Raw genomic sequence first — 18640 nt, 5'->3', positions numbered from 1 at the left:
GACAGGTGGTATAATTTGCATTTCTTAACCCTTACCTCTTACATTGATTTTTATAAATAAACTCTGCTTTGATTATTTAATTAAGAGGCTTCTTAATCATTTGCTTATCAATTTGGGAGCATAGCAGTGTGGAGAAAATCTTTAAAAGGTCCTAACAGATTGGCTTAGGAAATTAATAGTAGTTAGATAGCCAGCCAGTCAAAAATCCCCAAATTAGTCCTCCAGCCAGATTAGGCCCCCTCAGTCAGATTAGTCCACTGTAAATTAGTTAAATATTTCTTACATTTGAATGGTGACCCAGATGGGACCCATGACCCAATTATCATTTTTTCCAAACTTATAATTTTTCATATAGCCCACATTTATAACATTTTTCAGATTAAGTTAATTAATTTTTTACTATATATATATATATACACACATATATGTATATATAGATAGCAAAACAAAATGCAAAATATATAAGATTATATATTTATATAAGATTTAAAAGTTTTTGCACAAACAGAACTAATGTAACCAAGATTATAAGGGAAGCAGAAAAGTGGGAAAGAATTTCTGAAACAAATATCTCTGATAAAGGCCTCATTTCTCAAATAATAGAGAACTGAGTCAAATTTATAAAAATACAAGTCATTCCCCAACTGATAAATGGTCAAAGGATACAAACAGGCAGTTTTCAGAGAAAGAAATCAAAGCTATCTATAATCATATGAAAAATGCTCTAGATTACTATTGATCAGAGAAATGCAAATTAAAACAACTCTGAGGTATCACTTCACACCTATCAGAGTGGTAAATATAACAAAAAGGAATATATTGGATGTTGGAGGGGATGTGGGAAAGCTGAAATGCTAATCTACTGTTGGTGGAGTTGTGAAAAGATCCAACCATTTTGGAGAGCGATTTGTAACTATGCCCAAAAGGCTATAATGCTGTGCATACCCTTTGACCCAGCTATGCCACTGCTAGGTTTATATCCCAAAGACATCCCCAAAAAGAGAAAAAGACCTAGCTGTACAAAAATATTTATAGCAGCTCTTTTTGTGGTGGCTAAGAATTGAAAATCAAAGGAATGCTTAACAATTGGGGAATGGCTGAACAAACTGTGGTATATGATGGTGATGGATTATTATTGTGCTATAAGAACTGTCAAGCAGGATGATTTCAGAAAGGCCTGGAAAGACTTGTATGAAGTGATGTAGAATGAAGTGAGCAGAACCAAGAGAATATTGTGCACAGAGACAGCAATATTGTTTGATGAAGAACTGTGGGGGCAGCTAGGTGGCACAGTGGATAGAGCACCAGCCCTGGATTCAGGAGGACCTGAGTTCAAATCTGGCCTCAGACACTTAACAATTACTAGCTGTGTGACTAGCTAGGCATGTCACTTAACCCCAATTGCCTCACCAAAAAAAAAAAAAAGAAAAGAAAAGAAAAGAAAAGAAAAAAAAAGATGCTAAGAACTGTGAATGACTTAACTCTTCTCAGCAATACAAGACAATCCCAAAGGACTATTGATGAAACATACTATCCACCTCCAAAGAAAGAACTGATATTTATGGAACACATTGTGAAGCATGCTATTTTTCACTTTCTTTCATTTTTTTCTGTTATTCAAGTTTTCATATACATATTTATCTTAAACCAAGAACTATTAAATCTGTAATGTAGAAACTATAAAACTTTTTCTAGTAAGATCAGGGGGTAAAGCAAGGTTATCTGTTGTCACCATTATTTGATTTAGTTCTAGGAATACTAGCTATTGCAATAAGATAATAAAAAGAAATTATGGGAACAAGCATGGATAAAGAAAAAATGACCTATCACTTTTTGCAAATGATACAATGCTTTTCTTATAAAACCCTAGATATTCAACTAACATTTAATTGAAACAACAAATAAATTTAGTAAAGTAGAAGCATATAAGATAAATCCATAAAAATCATTACCTTTCTCTATGTGACCAACAAAATTCAGCAAGAAGAAATAGAAAAGGAAATCCTATTCAACATAACTGAATATATAAACTGTATGGTAGGTATTCTACCTACCAAGACATACAGGAAGTATATGAATACTACTACAAAAAAATTCTTTATAAAAGTAAAAGAAGACAAACAATTAGACATCAATGGAGCGGTCTAATAGAATAAAAATAATAATATTACCTAAATTAATGTACAGATTCGGTGCCATACAAATCAAACTGCCAAAAGTTATTTTATAGAGCTAGACAAAATAAAAATGAAATTCATCTGGAAGATCAAAAGGTCAAGAATTTCAAGGGAATTAATGTAGAAAAACGAGTAAGAAGAAAGGGGATCCAGTAGTTCCAATTTGGTTAAAAAAATAGAAAACTTGATCAAAAGTTGATCAATCTGTTGATCACAAAGAGATACTGTAAAAATACATAGTGTTCAGCAAACCCAAGGACATAAACTACTAGGGTAAAGATTCATTATTCAACAAAACCTGCTTGGGAAAACTGGAAAGCAGTCTGAGAGAACTTAGGTTTAGATCAATATCTCACACAATATACCACAAAAAAATTCAATTGAACATATGACATAAATATAAAAGGTCATATAATAAACATATTAGAGGAGAACAGAAGAAGACACATCTCAAAGCATAGATAGAAGATAGTATGGACAAATAAGTGATAGAAATTATCATAAAAGTTAATTTTGATAACATAAAATTTTTAAATTTACATAAACAAAACCAAAGCAATTAGAATTAGAAGGAGAAAAGCTAACTGGGAAAAGTCTTTGCAGCAAATTTCTCTAATAAAGGTCTGATAGTTAAGATATATAGGCAATTTATAGAAACATATAAGAATAAGAGCCATTTCACAATAATAAAAAAGTTAAGGGATACAAAAATGCAGTTTTCAAAAGAAGCAGTGCAAACTATTAGCAACCACATAAAAATGCTTAAAAATTAGTAGCATGAAAATGTAACTTTAAAACGACTTTGAGGTTCTACCTCATATCTATCAGATTGGCAAAGATGACAAAAGAGAAAATCCCATTGGGGGTGATGGAGGAGGCTGTGCATAGGCAGATGCACTAGCATACTGTTGGTGATCTGAGAAATGGTCCAGCCATTCTAGCAAGCAACTTGTAACTATACTCCCCAAAGTAACCAAAATGTGTATGCCTTTGACCCTGTGATATTACTACTAGACATACAATCCAAACAGGTAAAAAAAACAACCAGAAGGTAAGGATCCATATGTAGAAATACTTAGAAGAAGTTTTTGTTGTAAGAAAGAACTGGAAACAAAATGGGTGCCCATCAATTCGGATGGCTAAGAAAATGATGTATTATAAATGCAATGTAATATTGTGCTTTAAATGACAAAAGTAACAGAGTCAGAGAAACCTAGGAAGTCTTATTTGAACTGAAACAGAGTTAATTGAGCAGAATCAGGAGAACAATTTTTCTGACTACAATAATGTAAAAGAAGATGACTTTAAAAGACTATGATCAAAGTGATGACTAATTATAACTTTAGAAGACTGAAGATGAATGTCTCTCACCTCTTAGTAAAGAAGTGATGCATTACAGGTGCAGAATATGATAAACATTTTCATACATGGCCAATGTGTGAATTTGCTTTGCCTAACTAGATCTGCATGTTATAGTGGAGAGGTTTCATTTTGGGAAAGGGGAAAGTTGTAGAAAGTTAGGAGGAATGCAATGGTGATGATGATGTGAAGAAGAAGAAGAAAGCAATACCAAAAAAAAAATAAGAAGAAAGGAATGTTGATGAAACATTAAAATAGAGAGAAGAGACCAGAAGAAAATTCATAGACAGGCAAGCAGAACAGTATTGGTATTATCCTTTTAAATTTAAAATAAACTTTAAAAACAAGCTTTACATAATAGAAACTCATGGTTTCATATATCATATCCTCTTTTTATATTTTTATATCATGATCTGTTCTCATTTGGTTTTGTTTATTTATAATAAAAAAGAAAATTTAATTTAAAAAAGAAAAACAAAGGATAATGAGAAGTTTGACTTTGGTGATTTTCTAGCACACATAAGAAAGAAACTCAGGGTGAGGATTGATGTGTTTCTCACTGCATAAGTGAGATAGTAGCCTTCCTTAAGGAAGAATGTACACAATCTACTTAAATGACTCCCAGCTTTTTCAAGAGTAATCTCAGAAAATTGCCCTCTTAGGCATGGGAAATCTCTGGAACCCATAGTCACGGTACAGAAGACTGGGAAAATATATATGCATATGTATACCAGAGAGTATAAAGGGAGATTAGCACCTCATACCACAAATCCAGTATATCTTTGGTTATATACTAGGCAACAAATGAGTTTCAGGATTGGACTTGTGCAAATGGTACAATCAGATCTCAAAGGTGAAGAAAGATAAGGAAAAAGGGGCGGTAGGAGTCTACTAGTTTGGGCATATGGTCCAAGGAATTTTGAGGAATATGAACTACTTTTCAATGACACATGGAAAAAAGGCAGTTGGTGATATAAATTATCTTGACATATTGATGTATCTAAATAGCCTCACTGTATTTATTGATTTTTTTTGCAGGGCAATGAGGGTTAAGTGACTTGCCCAGGGTCACTCAGCTAGTAAGTGTCAAGTGTCTGAGGCCAGATTTGAACTCGGATCCTCCTGAATCCAGGGCCAGTGCTTTATCCACTGTGCCATCTAGCTAGAAAGATGTTGGAAGAGCATGAAGAAAGGCTCACAAAAAAACTAAATTATCTAGAAGATGTGGAATTGAGCCTCTAAATTGACAAATGTCACTTCTGTAGAATCAGTCACATACAGTGTTCTCTATAAGGAGTGAGTACTGATCTCAAAAATGTAGACTCCACACATCACCTAACCATAAATCAATCACTCCTATTCACCTGCTGCTGAAAGAAACTGGAGGAAATGACACAACTATGTTGATTGGCTATACTATAGAATCACATTATCCAACTTTACCCAGGCCTTCAATACAATAAGGCTTTCCTCTTACTCCTTCTTGACTGATTCTTTATTTTATTCCCCGCTCTGGGGGGAGATATTCCAAAACTTCTTTGGTCTCCTCAAGCCTCCCATACTTGCCCCTCCTTTCTCTTTCTCAGCTGAGGACCTTATCACTTGCCTTATGGAAAAAACTGCAGCCATTTCCCATGAGCTCCCTCTTCTCCTTGTAATGTCTTGCTATAGTAATTAGCCCATTTTAGGCCTACAGGATAGTCCCTAAAGTCCATGTGTTGCCCTCCTCTGCATCCTGAAAGAGTTTATTTTAGGTGAAAAGTTAGGAGTTCAATCACAATTGCTCTAATCTCCCAGTTAAAACATTCCTAACAATTATTAAGAGACTGGGCTCTCTGTATTAATTTATATTTCTATCTACCTCTAGTTAATTCCCTGGCCTTTTGGATGCTGAGGCAAAATTCAGGTTACTGGATACATGTGGTTTAAGAAATTGCAGATTATATTATAGTATCTGTGGATAGACAGGCACTGAGAGGGGGGAAGTTGGGGAAAGAGCAAGACTTTTCTTAGACTTCTAGTACCTGAGTAAGTGTATGTATACTTACTCATTGAGTGTTTTGTTCTGAAAGGGCTGATGGTCCTCTTCCACGTCTTCTTTGCCCAATCTTAGCTCTACTTTCTCTTCCTCCTTTCACTGGGTGCCTATGGGCTGCTGGTTCTTTCTGGTTTAGCTGTGTATGACCCCTCTCCTTCCTCTCCACTTCCAGTCTCCCCCCTTCCCCAACCCCCTACTTTCTCCACCCCGATCTGGTCATTTTGTCACTTTGAATCCATGACACTTTTTTCTTCTTTTGTTTGTTGTGCTTATTCTTCCTTGATATTAGGGAAATAAGCATAAAAGGGTTTGAGTTTTAAAATATGTCAGAAGAGTCCTTAGAGACCAGTTGAAAGAAGTTCACAGTAGAGCCTGATGAGCCAGTGCTGTGCTGAAGAGCAGCCTTCCTGATCCAGCTCAGCGTTGGATTGACCTTCCAGCCAAGGCACCATGTCTTATAAGCAAGGAAATGACTCATTCTTTGGCTACACTGTATCCATTCATTGGTGATACTGCAACTTGGTGGGAGAAATGCTTTGTAGTTTGTGCCCACTCTCCCCCAGGAACCTGAATGGTAAAGGACAATGTGTCCTGGTTCTGGGGGAATGTTTTGTAGCAACCACATTAAGTTTGAATCCAGTCTTCCTACAGACCAAGGTATACAAAAGAGAATGTGCCCCAGTTGGGGAGCAGGCATGTTTATTAGTTCTCACTGTATCTTCTCAGTAAATATCCCTTTGTAAGATATTGTTGATGTTAATTGGTTAAATTGTTATTGGGGACACTAATCAGGGGCAACTGCTGGTGCAGTGGATTGAGTGTTGGAGTGGATTGGAGTCATTAGGACCTGAGTTCAAATATGACCTCAGACACTAGCTATTGGATGCTGGTCAAATCATTTAATGTTTGCCTCAGTTTCCCCAACTGTAAAACAATAGCACCTACCTTCCCAGGGTTGTTGTAATGATCAAATGAAATGATATTGTAAAAATTGTTTAGCACTGTGCCTGGCACATAGTAGGCATGCTATAAATACTTATTTCTTAATCACTAGTCAGATGAGACTGTAGAGACATGGTAACTGGTTAATTGATATTGAGGGTGATATACTGAATGAGGAATCATGAATGATAGAATGATAAAAATACCTCAACCATCAGGGTCTTGAACCCTGAAGGGAAATCAACCAGCCTTCCTCTGGCAACCCAAGCTGCTAGTTGAAGTGTGGATTGGCAGAATAAGTACTTCAGATTACCGATAGTAGCTCAACAATCATATCATCCAGGTCTTTTAGCGACCAAGGAAGTAGTTTATTGGGGTCAGTTGACTAGGTTATCAACTTCCTATCAGCCATTTTTATTTTTACCACTCTCATTGCAAAGGTTATTCTCCTTTGCAAAGAAAACAGAAGTGAAATAAGAATTGGGCAGCTCTATCTTCTCTCTATTGTCAATTATCACATATCATCTACCCCAAGGAAAGACCAGATACCTTCTTTGATCTTTCTTTTTCTCCCAATAAAGCTAAAACATTCTGTCCATCTCAGAAACCCAAGCCCAGATGGCCTGCCTCTATGTTCCCCACCTGCCCTTTACCTTTACTGACAAAATAAGACTAAGTAAGATGGCTTTTAGATCATGTGTCTTCATTCCTCTTTAGGCTCTTCTCCTGATTCTGTCTTTTTCTCCACCTTCTCTATTCTGTCCTCATAGGTACTTCCTTCCCATCCTTTCAATTACCTTCTAGGTTATTATTTTCCCCCATTAGAATGTAAATTCTTTCAGGGCAAGGTCTGGCTTCCTGCTTGTGTTTGTATTCCCAGTGCTTAGTAAAATTCCTGGAACAGGGTAAGTGTTTAATAAATGCATTTTGTCTTGTTAGCTTATACGATAACTGTGTTTTTTATATAGTATTCTAAAATAGAGCTAAAATTTTATGCAGCTAAATATATGATATAGCTTTCAGAATACTTATCATTTTATCAATTGGAGCACTTTGCACTTATAATTATACAATGTTTAGTTTTCTTCCTTCTTTCTTTTTCTCTTCCTTCCTCCTTTCTTTCTCCCTTCCCTCTTTAGCTTCCTTCTTTCTTTCTTCCTTCCCTCCTTTCCTCTTTAGCTTCCTTCCTTCTTTCTCTCTTTCTTTCCTTTCTTCCTTCTTTTCTTTTTTCCTCATCTTTCTTTCTTTCTTTACTTCCTCATTGCTATAATCACAATGTATATTGTTTTCCTGATACTGCTTGCTTCACTCTGCATTAGTTCATATGTCTTCATGTATTAGCATAAATTTTAAAAGAGGAATTTCAAATATAAACTACCAAGACAACCATAAGATTATAATCTCTTTGTACAGTTATCTTGGCTGTGACAAACAAAATTAAGTGTAGTGGGTCTTTTTCTTTTAGTTATTATGCATTAATTTTTTTCTCCTTTCTATTTTGTCCCTCCCCCTGACACATTGAAAAGGAAGGAGGGAAGGAAGAAAGGAAGGAAGGAGGGAGGGAGGGAAGGAACTCATATCATGTAGGAATAGTTTAAAAAACCAAACTCCCAAGTTAGCCTTGTCCAAAAATATGTTTCTTTTTCCATATAATCTCTGTCATTCAGGTGGGCAGTGTTCTTTTTCATAAGTCTTCTGGTATCATGGTTGATTATTTAGTTGACTGAAGTTCTTACAGCATTCAGAATTGGGAGCCAAGGTGGAAGAGTAAAGGCAGGGACCCACCTGGGTTTTCCCAAAATTCCTCTCCAAACAAATTTGAATTAATGTCTCAAAATGAATTCTAGAGCAGCAGAACAAACAAAAAGACAGAGTGAAACAATTTTCCAGTCCAAGACAACTTAGAAGGTCCACAGAAAATACCTATCTCACTGGAGTAAGAGTAGAGCACAGTCCAGCAGAGGCCATGCCCTAGCAAGTCAGCAGCAGGCCTTGGGGCTGGCCAAATTGGCAGCAGTGGAGCTCTCAGCACACAGACTTTAAGGGGGTTGGATAAAACTGGTCATAGGAAGATTATAAGGGACCTTTGGCTGGCACTGGATGCAGAACTCTGTTGCGTTGCCCATATGCAGATCCCAGTTGCAGTCCCAGGGTGAGAAGGATCACTAGCACACTTGAGTGTATGGGTCACAGGAAAGCATGGTCCCTGGCCTCAATTCCAGAGCAGAAAAGTGTGCTTATGTTTGCTCCCAGACCACAGCACAGGGCAGGAGAGCAGTGACCATACTTATCCCTAGATCATACTACCTTGGGATTACTGAAAACCTATATGCTATGAAAAATTTGAAGCTTGAGACAGTCAAGAAATAGGCTGAGAAAAATAGCAAACAACAACAGAAAAGAATCTGACCATAGAAAGTTACTATGGTGACAGGAAAGATCAAAACACAAACTCAGAAGAAGGCAATAAATCCTGAAAGCAAAATGTGAATTGGTCTCAGGCCCAAAAAGAATTCCTGGAAGAGCTCAAAAAGGACTTTTAATTCAAATAAGAAAGGTAGAGAAAAATTTGGGAAAGAAATGAGAATGATGCAAGAAAATCATGAAAAAAAGAGTCAACAAAGGAGGCACCAGAAAATACTGAAGAAAATACTGCCTTAAAAACCAAAATTGACCAAATGGTAAAAGAGGCACAAAAATCCATTGAAGAGAAGAACACCTTACAAAACAGAATTGGCCAAATGAAAAAAAAGGTACAAAAGGTCACTGAAGAAAATAATTCCTTAAAAATTAGAATTGGGCAAGTGGAAGCTAATGACTTCATCAGACATCATAAAACAATAAAACAAAATCCAGAGAATGAAAAAAAAAGAATAAAATGTGAAATATCTCATTGGAAAAATAACTGACCTAAAAAATAGATTAAGGAGAGATCATTTAAGAAGTATTGGGGCGGGGCAGCTAGGTGGCACAGTGGATAAAGCACTGGCCCTGGATTCAGGAGTACCTAGGTTCAAATCCAGCCTCAGACACTTGACACTTACTAGCTGCGTGACCCTGGGCAAGTCACTTAATGCTCATTGCTCTGCAAAAAAAAAGTATTGGACTACCTGAGAGCCACAATCAAAAAAGAGAGACTAAACATCAGCTTTCAAGAAATTATCAAGGAAAACTGTCCTGATAACCTAGAACCAGAGGTAAAATAGAAATAGAAAGAATCCACCAGTCACCTCCAGAAAGAGATCCCTAAGTGAAAATTCCCAAAACATATTATAGCCAAATTCCTGAGCTCCTAGGTCAAGGAGAAAGTATTGAAAGCAGCCAGAAAGAAAGAATTCAAATATCATGGAGCCACATTCAGGATAACACAAGATTTAGCAGCTTCTACCTTAAAGGATCAGAGGGCTTGGAATAAATATTCAAGAAAGCTAGGATTACAACCAAGACTCACCTACGCAGCAAAACTGAGTATAGTCCTTTGGAGGGGGAGGGATGAATATTTCATGAAATAGAGGACTTTCAAGCATTCCTGATGAAAAGGCCAGAGCTGAAAGAAAATCTGACTTTCAAATATGTGACTCAAGAGAAGCATAAAAAGGTAAAAAGGAAGGAAAAATCATAAGGTATTCAATAAGGTTAAAACTGTTTACCTTCCTATACGGAAAGATGATACTTGTAACTCCTAAGAACTTTATCATTAGGGCAGTTAGAAGGATTATACATAGAGAGAGGGCATGGGTGTGAGTTGACTATGATGGGGTGATTTTTTAAAAATATAATTAAGAGGTGAGTAAGAGGGATTACTCTTTTTTTAAAGAGGGATTACTCTTATGGGATGATATCTAAAAAAACAAAATTGAGGTGTGAGAAAGAGGGATGCACTTGGAGAAGGGGGAAGGGAGAGGGAGAATAGGGTAAATCATCTCACATAAAAGGGGAGATAGAGGGGAAGGTGGGAGGTGGGGGGAGTGTTTGAATCCTTCTCACATCAGAATTAGCTCAAAGAAGGAGTACCATACTCACTCAGCTGGGTATTGAAATTTCTTACCCTGCTGAAAAGTAGGAGGGAAAGGGGCTAAGAGATGATAGGGAGGCTAATAGAATGGAGGGCAGATTGGGGGAGGTGGTGGTCAGAAGCAATAATGAAAAGAGAAAAAGAGAAGGATAAACAGGGGAAAATAGGATGGAAAGAAATACACAGCTAGAAATTGTAAGTGAAATTTTTTTATAAGTTTCTCTAATAAAAATCCCTTTCTCAAATACATAGAGAACTGAGATAAATTTATTAGACTATAAATCATTCCCCAACTGATAAATGGTCAAAGGTTATGAACAGGCAGTTTTCAGATTAAGAAATCAAAGCTATCTGTAGTCATATGAAAAAATGTTCTAAATCACTATTGATTAGAGAAATGCAAATTAAAACAATGCAGGTGCCACCTCATACCTATCAGACTGGCTAATATGACAGAAAAGGAAAATGATAAATGTTGGAGGAGAAGTGGAAAAATTGGGACACTAAAGCACTCTTGGTGGAGTTGTGCACTGATCCAATTATTGTGGAGAACAATTTGGAACTACACAAAGGGATATAAAACTGCACATACCCTTTGATCTAGCAATACCACTATTGAGTCTATGTCCCAACGAGATTTTTTTTTTAAAGAAAAAAAAAAGACCTATATCACAAAAATATTTATGGAAACTTTTTTTTGTGGTGACAAAGAATTGGAAACTGCATGTATACCCATCAATTGAAGACTGGCTGAACAAATTGTGACATATGATTGTGATGGAATACTATGGTGCTGTAAGAAACCTGGAAAGACGTAGAAGAACTAATGCAAAGTCAAGTGAACAGGACCAGGAGAACAATGTACACAGGAACAGCAATATTCCAAGATGATCAACTGTTTATGGCTTAGCTCTTCTCATCAATACAATGATCCAAGACAATTTCAAAGGACTTATGAAGACAAATGCCCTCCACCTCCAGAGAAAGAACTGATGGAGTCTGAATGTAGATTGAAGCAGACTTTTTTAAAACTTTATTTTTCTTGGGGTTTTTTGGAGGGTGCTCTGTGTTTTCTTTCAAAACATGACTAATATGGAAATATGTTTTTAATGACTGCACATATATAACCTATATCAAACTGCTTGCCTTCTCAATGAAGGGGGTGGCGAGCAAGAGGAAGTGGGATAGAATTTGGAATTCAACATTTGAAAAACACTGAATGTTAAAAATTGTTTTTACATGTAATTGGAAAAAATAAAATATTCAAAGCTCAAAATTGGGAGCAAAACCAGAAGTGAAGAGTCTTTTTAAAGACAAGATAGAAATGCATGTGTGAGGACAAGAGAAAGTGCCAATAGAAAGGAAGAGATTGAAGTTAACAGAGAGAAGGAGAATAACTGAGGGGGAGAAAGAGAGACAGACAGAGACAGAGAGAGACAGAGCAAGAGGATGGAATCAAGTGCAGGTAGAATGATTAGTCTTGGAAATGGCTAGGGACATTCTTCTCTGAAATAGGAGAAAAGAAAATGAACAAGTGAAGCCAGATATGATGAAACAGGAAGGAAGGAAAATCAGGGGGCTAGCCCCCCAAGGACCTTGATTTTCTCAGTGAAATAGTGGGCCAATACATTTCCTGAAAGGAAAGTTGGGGGGGGGAAATATTTTTTAAATTAAAAAAAAAGTAAAGGTGGGGGTAGGTAGGAATAGGATTGGAGACTTGAAGAGGGTATTGTTGAAAATAGTTCAGTCATTCACAGTCTTCATCAAACAATATTGCTGTCTGTGCACAACATTCTCTTGGTTTTGTTCACTATACATCAGTTCATACAAGTCTTTCCAGGTCTTTCTGAAATCATTCTGCTTGTCATTTCTTATAGCACAATAGCATTCCATCGCTATCATATACCACAGCTTGTTTAGCCATTCCCCAATGGATGGGCATTCCTTTGATACAAGCATTTTTTTCTTTTTCTTTCTCGCCACATAGCTGCCCCAATACAAGCATTTCTTATACAAAGCATAACAGAAAAGGGAAACCATGAGTCTCTATTGCATACAGCTTGTTTGTTTTTAAGTACATAATAATTCCAATATTCTCTTTTCCAAGCTATCCTACTAGTCTATTTTCTTCAGAACTTTCTTTTTTCTCCTTTAGTGCATTTTAAAAGATGCTTCAGGGGCAGCTAGGTGGCATAGTGGATAGAGCACCGGCCCTGGAGTCAGGAGGACCTGAGTTCAGATCTGGCCTCAGATACTTAACACTTACTAGTTGTGTGACCCTGGGCAAGTCACTTAACCCCAATTGCCTCACTTAAAAAAAATTAAAAAAAAAAGATGCTTCAAAGACCCTCTTTTATTTTTATTTCTTTTGGGGGAGGGCATCCCTATCTTTAGCTCTTCCCTTCCTCCCCCAAATCCTTCTGCCAATATAAAGGGAAAAACAAGTCTTCATAGTCAAGCAAAACAAATCCCACATTTGACATATCCAAAAATGTATGTTTCATTCTGCACCTTAGGTCTGTTCCTCCTTTATCAGGAGGTGGGAAGCATGTTTCATTATTAGTCCTCTGAAGTCATGGTTGGTCATTGCAATGATCAGAATTCTTAAATTTTCCCAAGTTTTAAAAAAATTTATAAAGTTGTTGTTACTACATGAATTGTGTCCCTGGTTCTGCTCACTTCACTCTAGAAAGAAAATAAATTCTTAAAAGGTTCTATTAAAAATAAATCCTTGATACCAGGGCAGCTAGGTGGCACAGTAGATAGAGCACCGGCCCTGGAGTCAGGAGGACCTGAGTTCAAATCTGGCCTCAGACACTTAACACTTACTAGCTGTGTGACCCTGGGCAAGTCACTTAACCCCAATTGCCTCACCCCCCCCAAAAAAATCCTTGATACCTACTTATTTGTCTTCAACGTTTTTCTTCTAAAAATGGATTGTAGCGGGGCAGTTAGGTGGCACAGTGGATAAAGCATCTGCCCTAGATTCAGGAGGACCTGAGTTCAAATCCAGTCTCAGACACTTGACTCTTACTAGCTGTGTGACCCCTGGGCAAGTTACTTAACCCTCACTACCCCCACTTTAAAAAAAACACTTTAAAAATGGATCACAGAAAAATTTTAGTTATTTGATGAGTCTGTTTAGGTAGATTCGAGTTAGCTAAAGTTTTTTTCTGTCTTTTGCACAAAAGAATGCCAGTATTGCATTCCTATCTGTAAAATGGTCTTCCAGCTGTGAGGATAGATTTGCAATGATCTAACCATACTCCATTCTTCAACTTCCCCTAACAGGGTGTTCCACTTGTTTCAGATACAAGACAGCTGGATTAGGGGCACTATCTGGAGCCATAAAACAAAGCCAGGTTACCCGGCACCCAAAAGGATCACATCAGACAACTCTGACATCATTCCTAGCATTATTAACACCAATCACCACAGAGATAGAACAAAATATGTCATGGAATAGTAGCATTTCAGAACCAGAAGGAACCTTAGAGATCATCCAGGCCAGTTATCTCATTTGATAGACAATGAGGAAATTGAGTCCTGAGGGAATTAAGTGACTTTAGTTAGTGGCAGATTAGATTTGGATTCAGCTAGATAATAATTACAGCTGACATTTATATGGCACTTTAGGAGATAGAAGTCAAATATAGTACTTCCTAACCTCCACAGAGCTAAAAGTCTCAAAACCTTCTCAATCCATGCTAATTCAATGGTGTCTGCAAGTTCACCAAGGCTTAGGCATTACTCCACTTTTTCAGAGAGGGAAACTGAGGCATAGAGAAGGGAAATAAGTTGCTCATAGTTGGATCCTGATTGAGCAGAACAAGAAATAGAACTCAGTAACTCTGACTGCCTTTCTCCCTGGCAACTACCACACTAAACTCACTTTCTATTATTAATGAACAACGCTGAATCTATTATTTTGTAGTTTTGGCCAGCAGAAAGCAGGAAAACGTGTCTCTCCCTCATTTGAACACCTTTTTAATGTACTTCAAAGGGATGAGTGATGGGTCTGCTTCTTGGCAGATTCCAAGTGGCTACAGAAACCAAGGTTAATTCTTTTTTTTTTCCTGTGGGAACTCACTCCAGACGCCAAGGGGGTGAGGAGGGGGAGCTGTCATTTCCCTTAGCATTTCGGCACAATACCATATTCACTCCTTACAACAGCGCTTGGCCTTACGATGGCTTTGGGCAAGTCACCAGCTGGCCCCGGGACCTCAGTTTCTCTCTCTGTAAAGTGGAGGCTGAACTTCTGCCCTAGCTGGCCACAGAACGAGGCAGTGCTGGGAAGGAAGACGTCCCTTTTGGAGGAGAGTGAAGAAGCAGCCAGAGTAAAGAGAAGCAAATGATGGAGCCTGCTGCCTCCCAGCCTCCCCTGTGAAGGTCAATTAGAGCGGCAAACAGTTCCCACCAGAAGCTCTGGCTGTCCCTCAAAGCTGCCGAGCTCCGGAGGGTGCACGGCAGCGGCATGCGGCATGATTAATGAAAGTAGATCCGGGCTACCCACTGGGCCTGGACTTCAGGGGCCCAAAATAAATAAATAAAAAGCCAAGAGAGAAGAAAGGCTGATTCCTTTTCTTCCAGGAGCTGGAAGGCAACGGGGGCTAATGGAGCCAGCAGCAAGGGCTCCCGGTGATCAAGGGGACTGCGTATAGCAAAGCACAGGAATGCCCTTTGGCAGCAGAGTCCTTGTGCACATTCGTCTGGCCCGACCAGCAGCCTCTCCTCCATCCTTCAGGTTGGCCCTCTGAGTTAGCTCGAAGGGACCTATCTGCTCACTGTTCCTTTGTCTGTTTCATGCGGCAGTTCTCCCTTGCCTGTGTTTCACTTGCAGTCTGGGTGACTGGGCAAGCCAGACAGGATGCTGGCAGGCAGCCTACCCTCTCCCCCCGCCCCCCACCCAGGCTGAGGGGCCAGAGCGGACGACTGCTTTACAGCATTATCTAAGAAGGGCCAGCATCCACTTTCACCTTGTCTTGAGTTACAGCGATTCTCCCGGAGCACTATTGCATACCAAAAAAAGAAAAAAATTCATATTCAGCTACATATCTTCCTTTATCCAAGGGACTGATACCAGCTCTGAGACCTCTTAAGTTAACTGCTCCAGCTCCTCATCTCCTTTTCACTGCCATCTCCTGGCTTTCTAGAACCCACACCCCTCCCCCCAAGGCAGTGTTTCTAATAATAATCCTATTTTATTCTTCTCTACAATTTCATAACTTAGACTGAGGAAGAGATCACATCTCTGCACAGTTTTGTCGACCTCTTTGTAAGGGGTAGAAGCAGCCGACGTCTAGCACAAGTCTAGGAAAAGGCTGTCTTTACCCTGGTTTAGCTCAGGGGTTTATAAACTTGGGGGGGGGGGTCACAGACCTCTTTGACAGTCTGGTGAAACCTACGATGTTTTTAAATGCAGAATATCAAATACATACAATTACAAAGGAAATCAAATTTTAGTGAGAATAAAGATGTAATTTTTTCCCATCCAAGTTACCAGATACTCTTTAATCTATCACGGGCCCCTGGGGTTTCTCTCTTGTTGCCCAACACTTCTCTGGTCTCTTATAAACAAAGTTTTAGGAAAGGACTCCCTTCCTAATGAATTATCAGAATATTTTAGTAATAAATATTCCCTTTTATTAAATGACCAGTAGATCACTGGGGTTGTGAATCTCACTCATTAAAATAAACTTGAAGAGAAATACCAGGAGGCCAGAGCGGGGAGAGACAGATAGACAAAGACAGACAGACAAAGAGAGCAACAGAGAAAATAAAGAGGGGGTGTACAAGACTTTGAGGGGGAAATTTCTTTTTTCTTTCTTTAACATGTGCACTTTTATTTGAACTGGTCTTAAGTCAGTGTACAGGTAAAGCTCTCCTCCCCTCCCCCCAAGTACTGGCACCAATCTCAAAACTTGCAGGGAGACTGTGAAGTCTTCATTCACATCTATGTTGGGGGCAGGGAGGGAATTTAGGGGGCCACTCATTATGGCTGACAATTAAAAAAAAGGAACAAGTATTAAGGCAGAAGATACAAAAAGTTGTGTTTTTTTTTTAAAGGATTACATAATTTACACATAAAGCAGTACTGTGTACCTCCCCCCTCCCCCTCTGGATTTTTAAGTAGCTCCTTTGCTCTAATTTGAGCAGGGCAGCCTTCATAGAGGCAAGTAACTCACTAACATGTAATAATTATTTGGAATGACTATTAAAAAAAAACAACAACAACGTACAATCAGAGTCCTGAAGACGCACTGTAGAACTTTGGGGATGTTTGCCTCCAACATCATCACCTGCTCATCACCGTTCCAGTTTTTAAATCCTGAGTCAAGCGCCAAAAAATAAAAAAATAAAAAAAATAAAGCCATGCCAATCTCATCTCTTTTTTTCCCGGGCAATTAACATGCCACACCCTTTGACAAAAAAAAAACCAACAGAACACAAAAAAAACCCCAAAACACAAACAGTCCATTTAGAAGCATTTGCGGTGGACAATGGAGGGCCCAGATTCATCATACTCCTGCTTGCTGATCCACATCTGCTGGAAGGTGGAAAGAGACGCCAGGATGGAGCCTCCAATCCAGACAGAGTATTTGCGCTCAGGTGGGGCAATGATCTTGATTTTCATTGTGCTGGGGGCTAGGGCTGTAATTTCCTTCTGCACCTGGGTACATGGTGGTACCACCAGACAATACAGTATTGGCATAGAGATCCTTACGGATGTCAACATCACATTTCATGATTGAATTGAAGGTAGTTTTGTGGATTCCGCAGGATTCCATACCTAAGAAAGATGGTTGGAAGAGAGCTTCTGGGCATCGGAACCTCTCATTGCCAATTGTGATAACCTGACCATCAGGGAGCTCATAGCTCTTTTCCAGAGAAGAGCTAGAAGCAGCAGTGGCCATCTCCTGCTCAAAGTCTAGGGCGATGTAGCACAGCTTCTCCTTGATGTCACGCACGATTTCCCTCTCAGCTGTGGTAGTGAAACTGTACCCTCTCTCGGTCAGGATCTTCATGAGGTAGTCCGTCAGATCATGGCCAGCCAGATCCAGACGGAGGATGGCATGGGGAAGGGCATAACCTTCATAGATGGGCACAGTGTGGGTCACACCATCACCGGAGTCCATCACAATACCAGTGGTATGACCAGAGACATACAGGGACAGCACAGCCTGGATGGCAACGTACATGGCTGGGGTGTTGAAGGTCTCAAACATAATCTGGGTCATCTTTTCTCTGTTGGCTTTGGGGTTCAGGGGGGCTTCCGTGAGCAGCACAGGGTGCTCTTCAGGAGCCACACGGAGCTCATTGTAGAAAATATGATGCCAGATCTTCTCCATGTCATCCCAGTTGGTGACGATACCATGTTCAATGGGGTACTTCAGGGTCAGAATACCTCTCTTGCTCTGGGCTTCATCCCCCACATAGCTGTCTTTCTGGCCCATACCCACCATCACACCCTGATGTCTGGGGCGCCCAACAATGGATGGGAAGACAGCCCGAGGGGCATCGTCTCCTGCAAAGCCAGCTTTGCACATTCCAGAGCCATTGTCAACAACGAGAGCAGTAATATCATCATACATGGCAAACTTTGAAGTGGCAAGTTTAAACCCTTAAGAGAAAGAAGGTGGTGCCGCACCTGGAGGCAGGGGGGAGGCAAGTGCACGCCCGGTGGAAGAGCTCACAGCTGAGGGGGAAATTTCTAGCTCAATACAAACAGAAAAAATCTATAATAAATGACATATACATTGGAAGTATAATACTTAACAATTACCATAAACAAACAGAGGAATACATTTCAGAAAATATTGAATAGCTAATACTTTCAGAAGGTAGTTAATAGGAATTAAGTTTCAAATCACTAGATCTCTTAAATCTTTGTTGAAATTATTTCACACAAAGTTATATGACTTACAACCATGAATACAGAAAAGAGAGGGGAGCTAAGAAAAAGAAAGAAATGGAAATATACCCAGGCCAATAGCTTGGCAGAAAGAGTGAGATAAGAGATGATGGCCTGGGGTTTGGCAGGGAGATCAAATGGGCCCTAGACTAGCAAGGATCTAGAGAAAAAAGGAGAAGAGATATCAGAGCCAGGAA

At 39.0% G+C, this 18640-nt stretch overlaps 1 pseudogene; it reads right to left on the bottom strand.

Annotated features, from left to right (window-relative positions):
• Positions 1 to 16996: 16996 nt before the first annotated feature.
• LOC122734625 lies at positions 16997 to 18204 on the bottom strand (annotated as a pseudogene).
• Positions 18205 to 18640: the final 436 nt, after the last annotated feature.

Source organism: Dromiciops gliroides, chromosome 1 (genome assembly GCF_019393635.1).
Source record: "Dromiciops gliroides isolate mDroGli1 chromosome 1, mDroGli1.pri, whole genome shotgun sequence".
Classification (NCBI taxonomy): domain Eukaryota; kingdom Metazoa; phylum Chordata; class Mammalia; order Microbiotheria; family Microbiotheriidae; genus Dromiciops; species Dromiciops gliroides.
The sequence above is the reverse complement of the archived record's forward strand: the minus strand, read 5'-3'. Positions and strand labels throughout refer to the sequence as shown.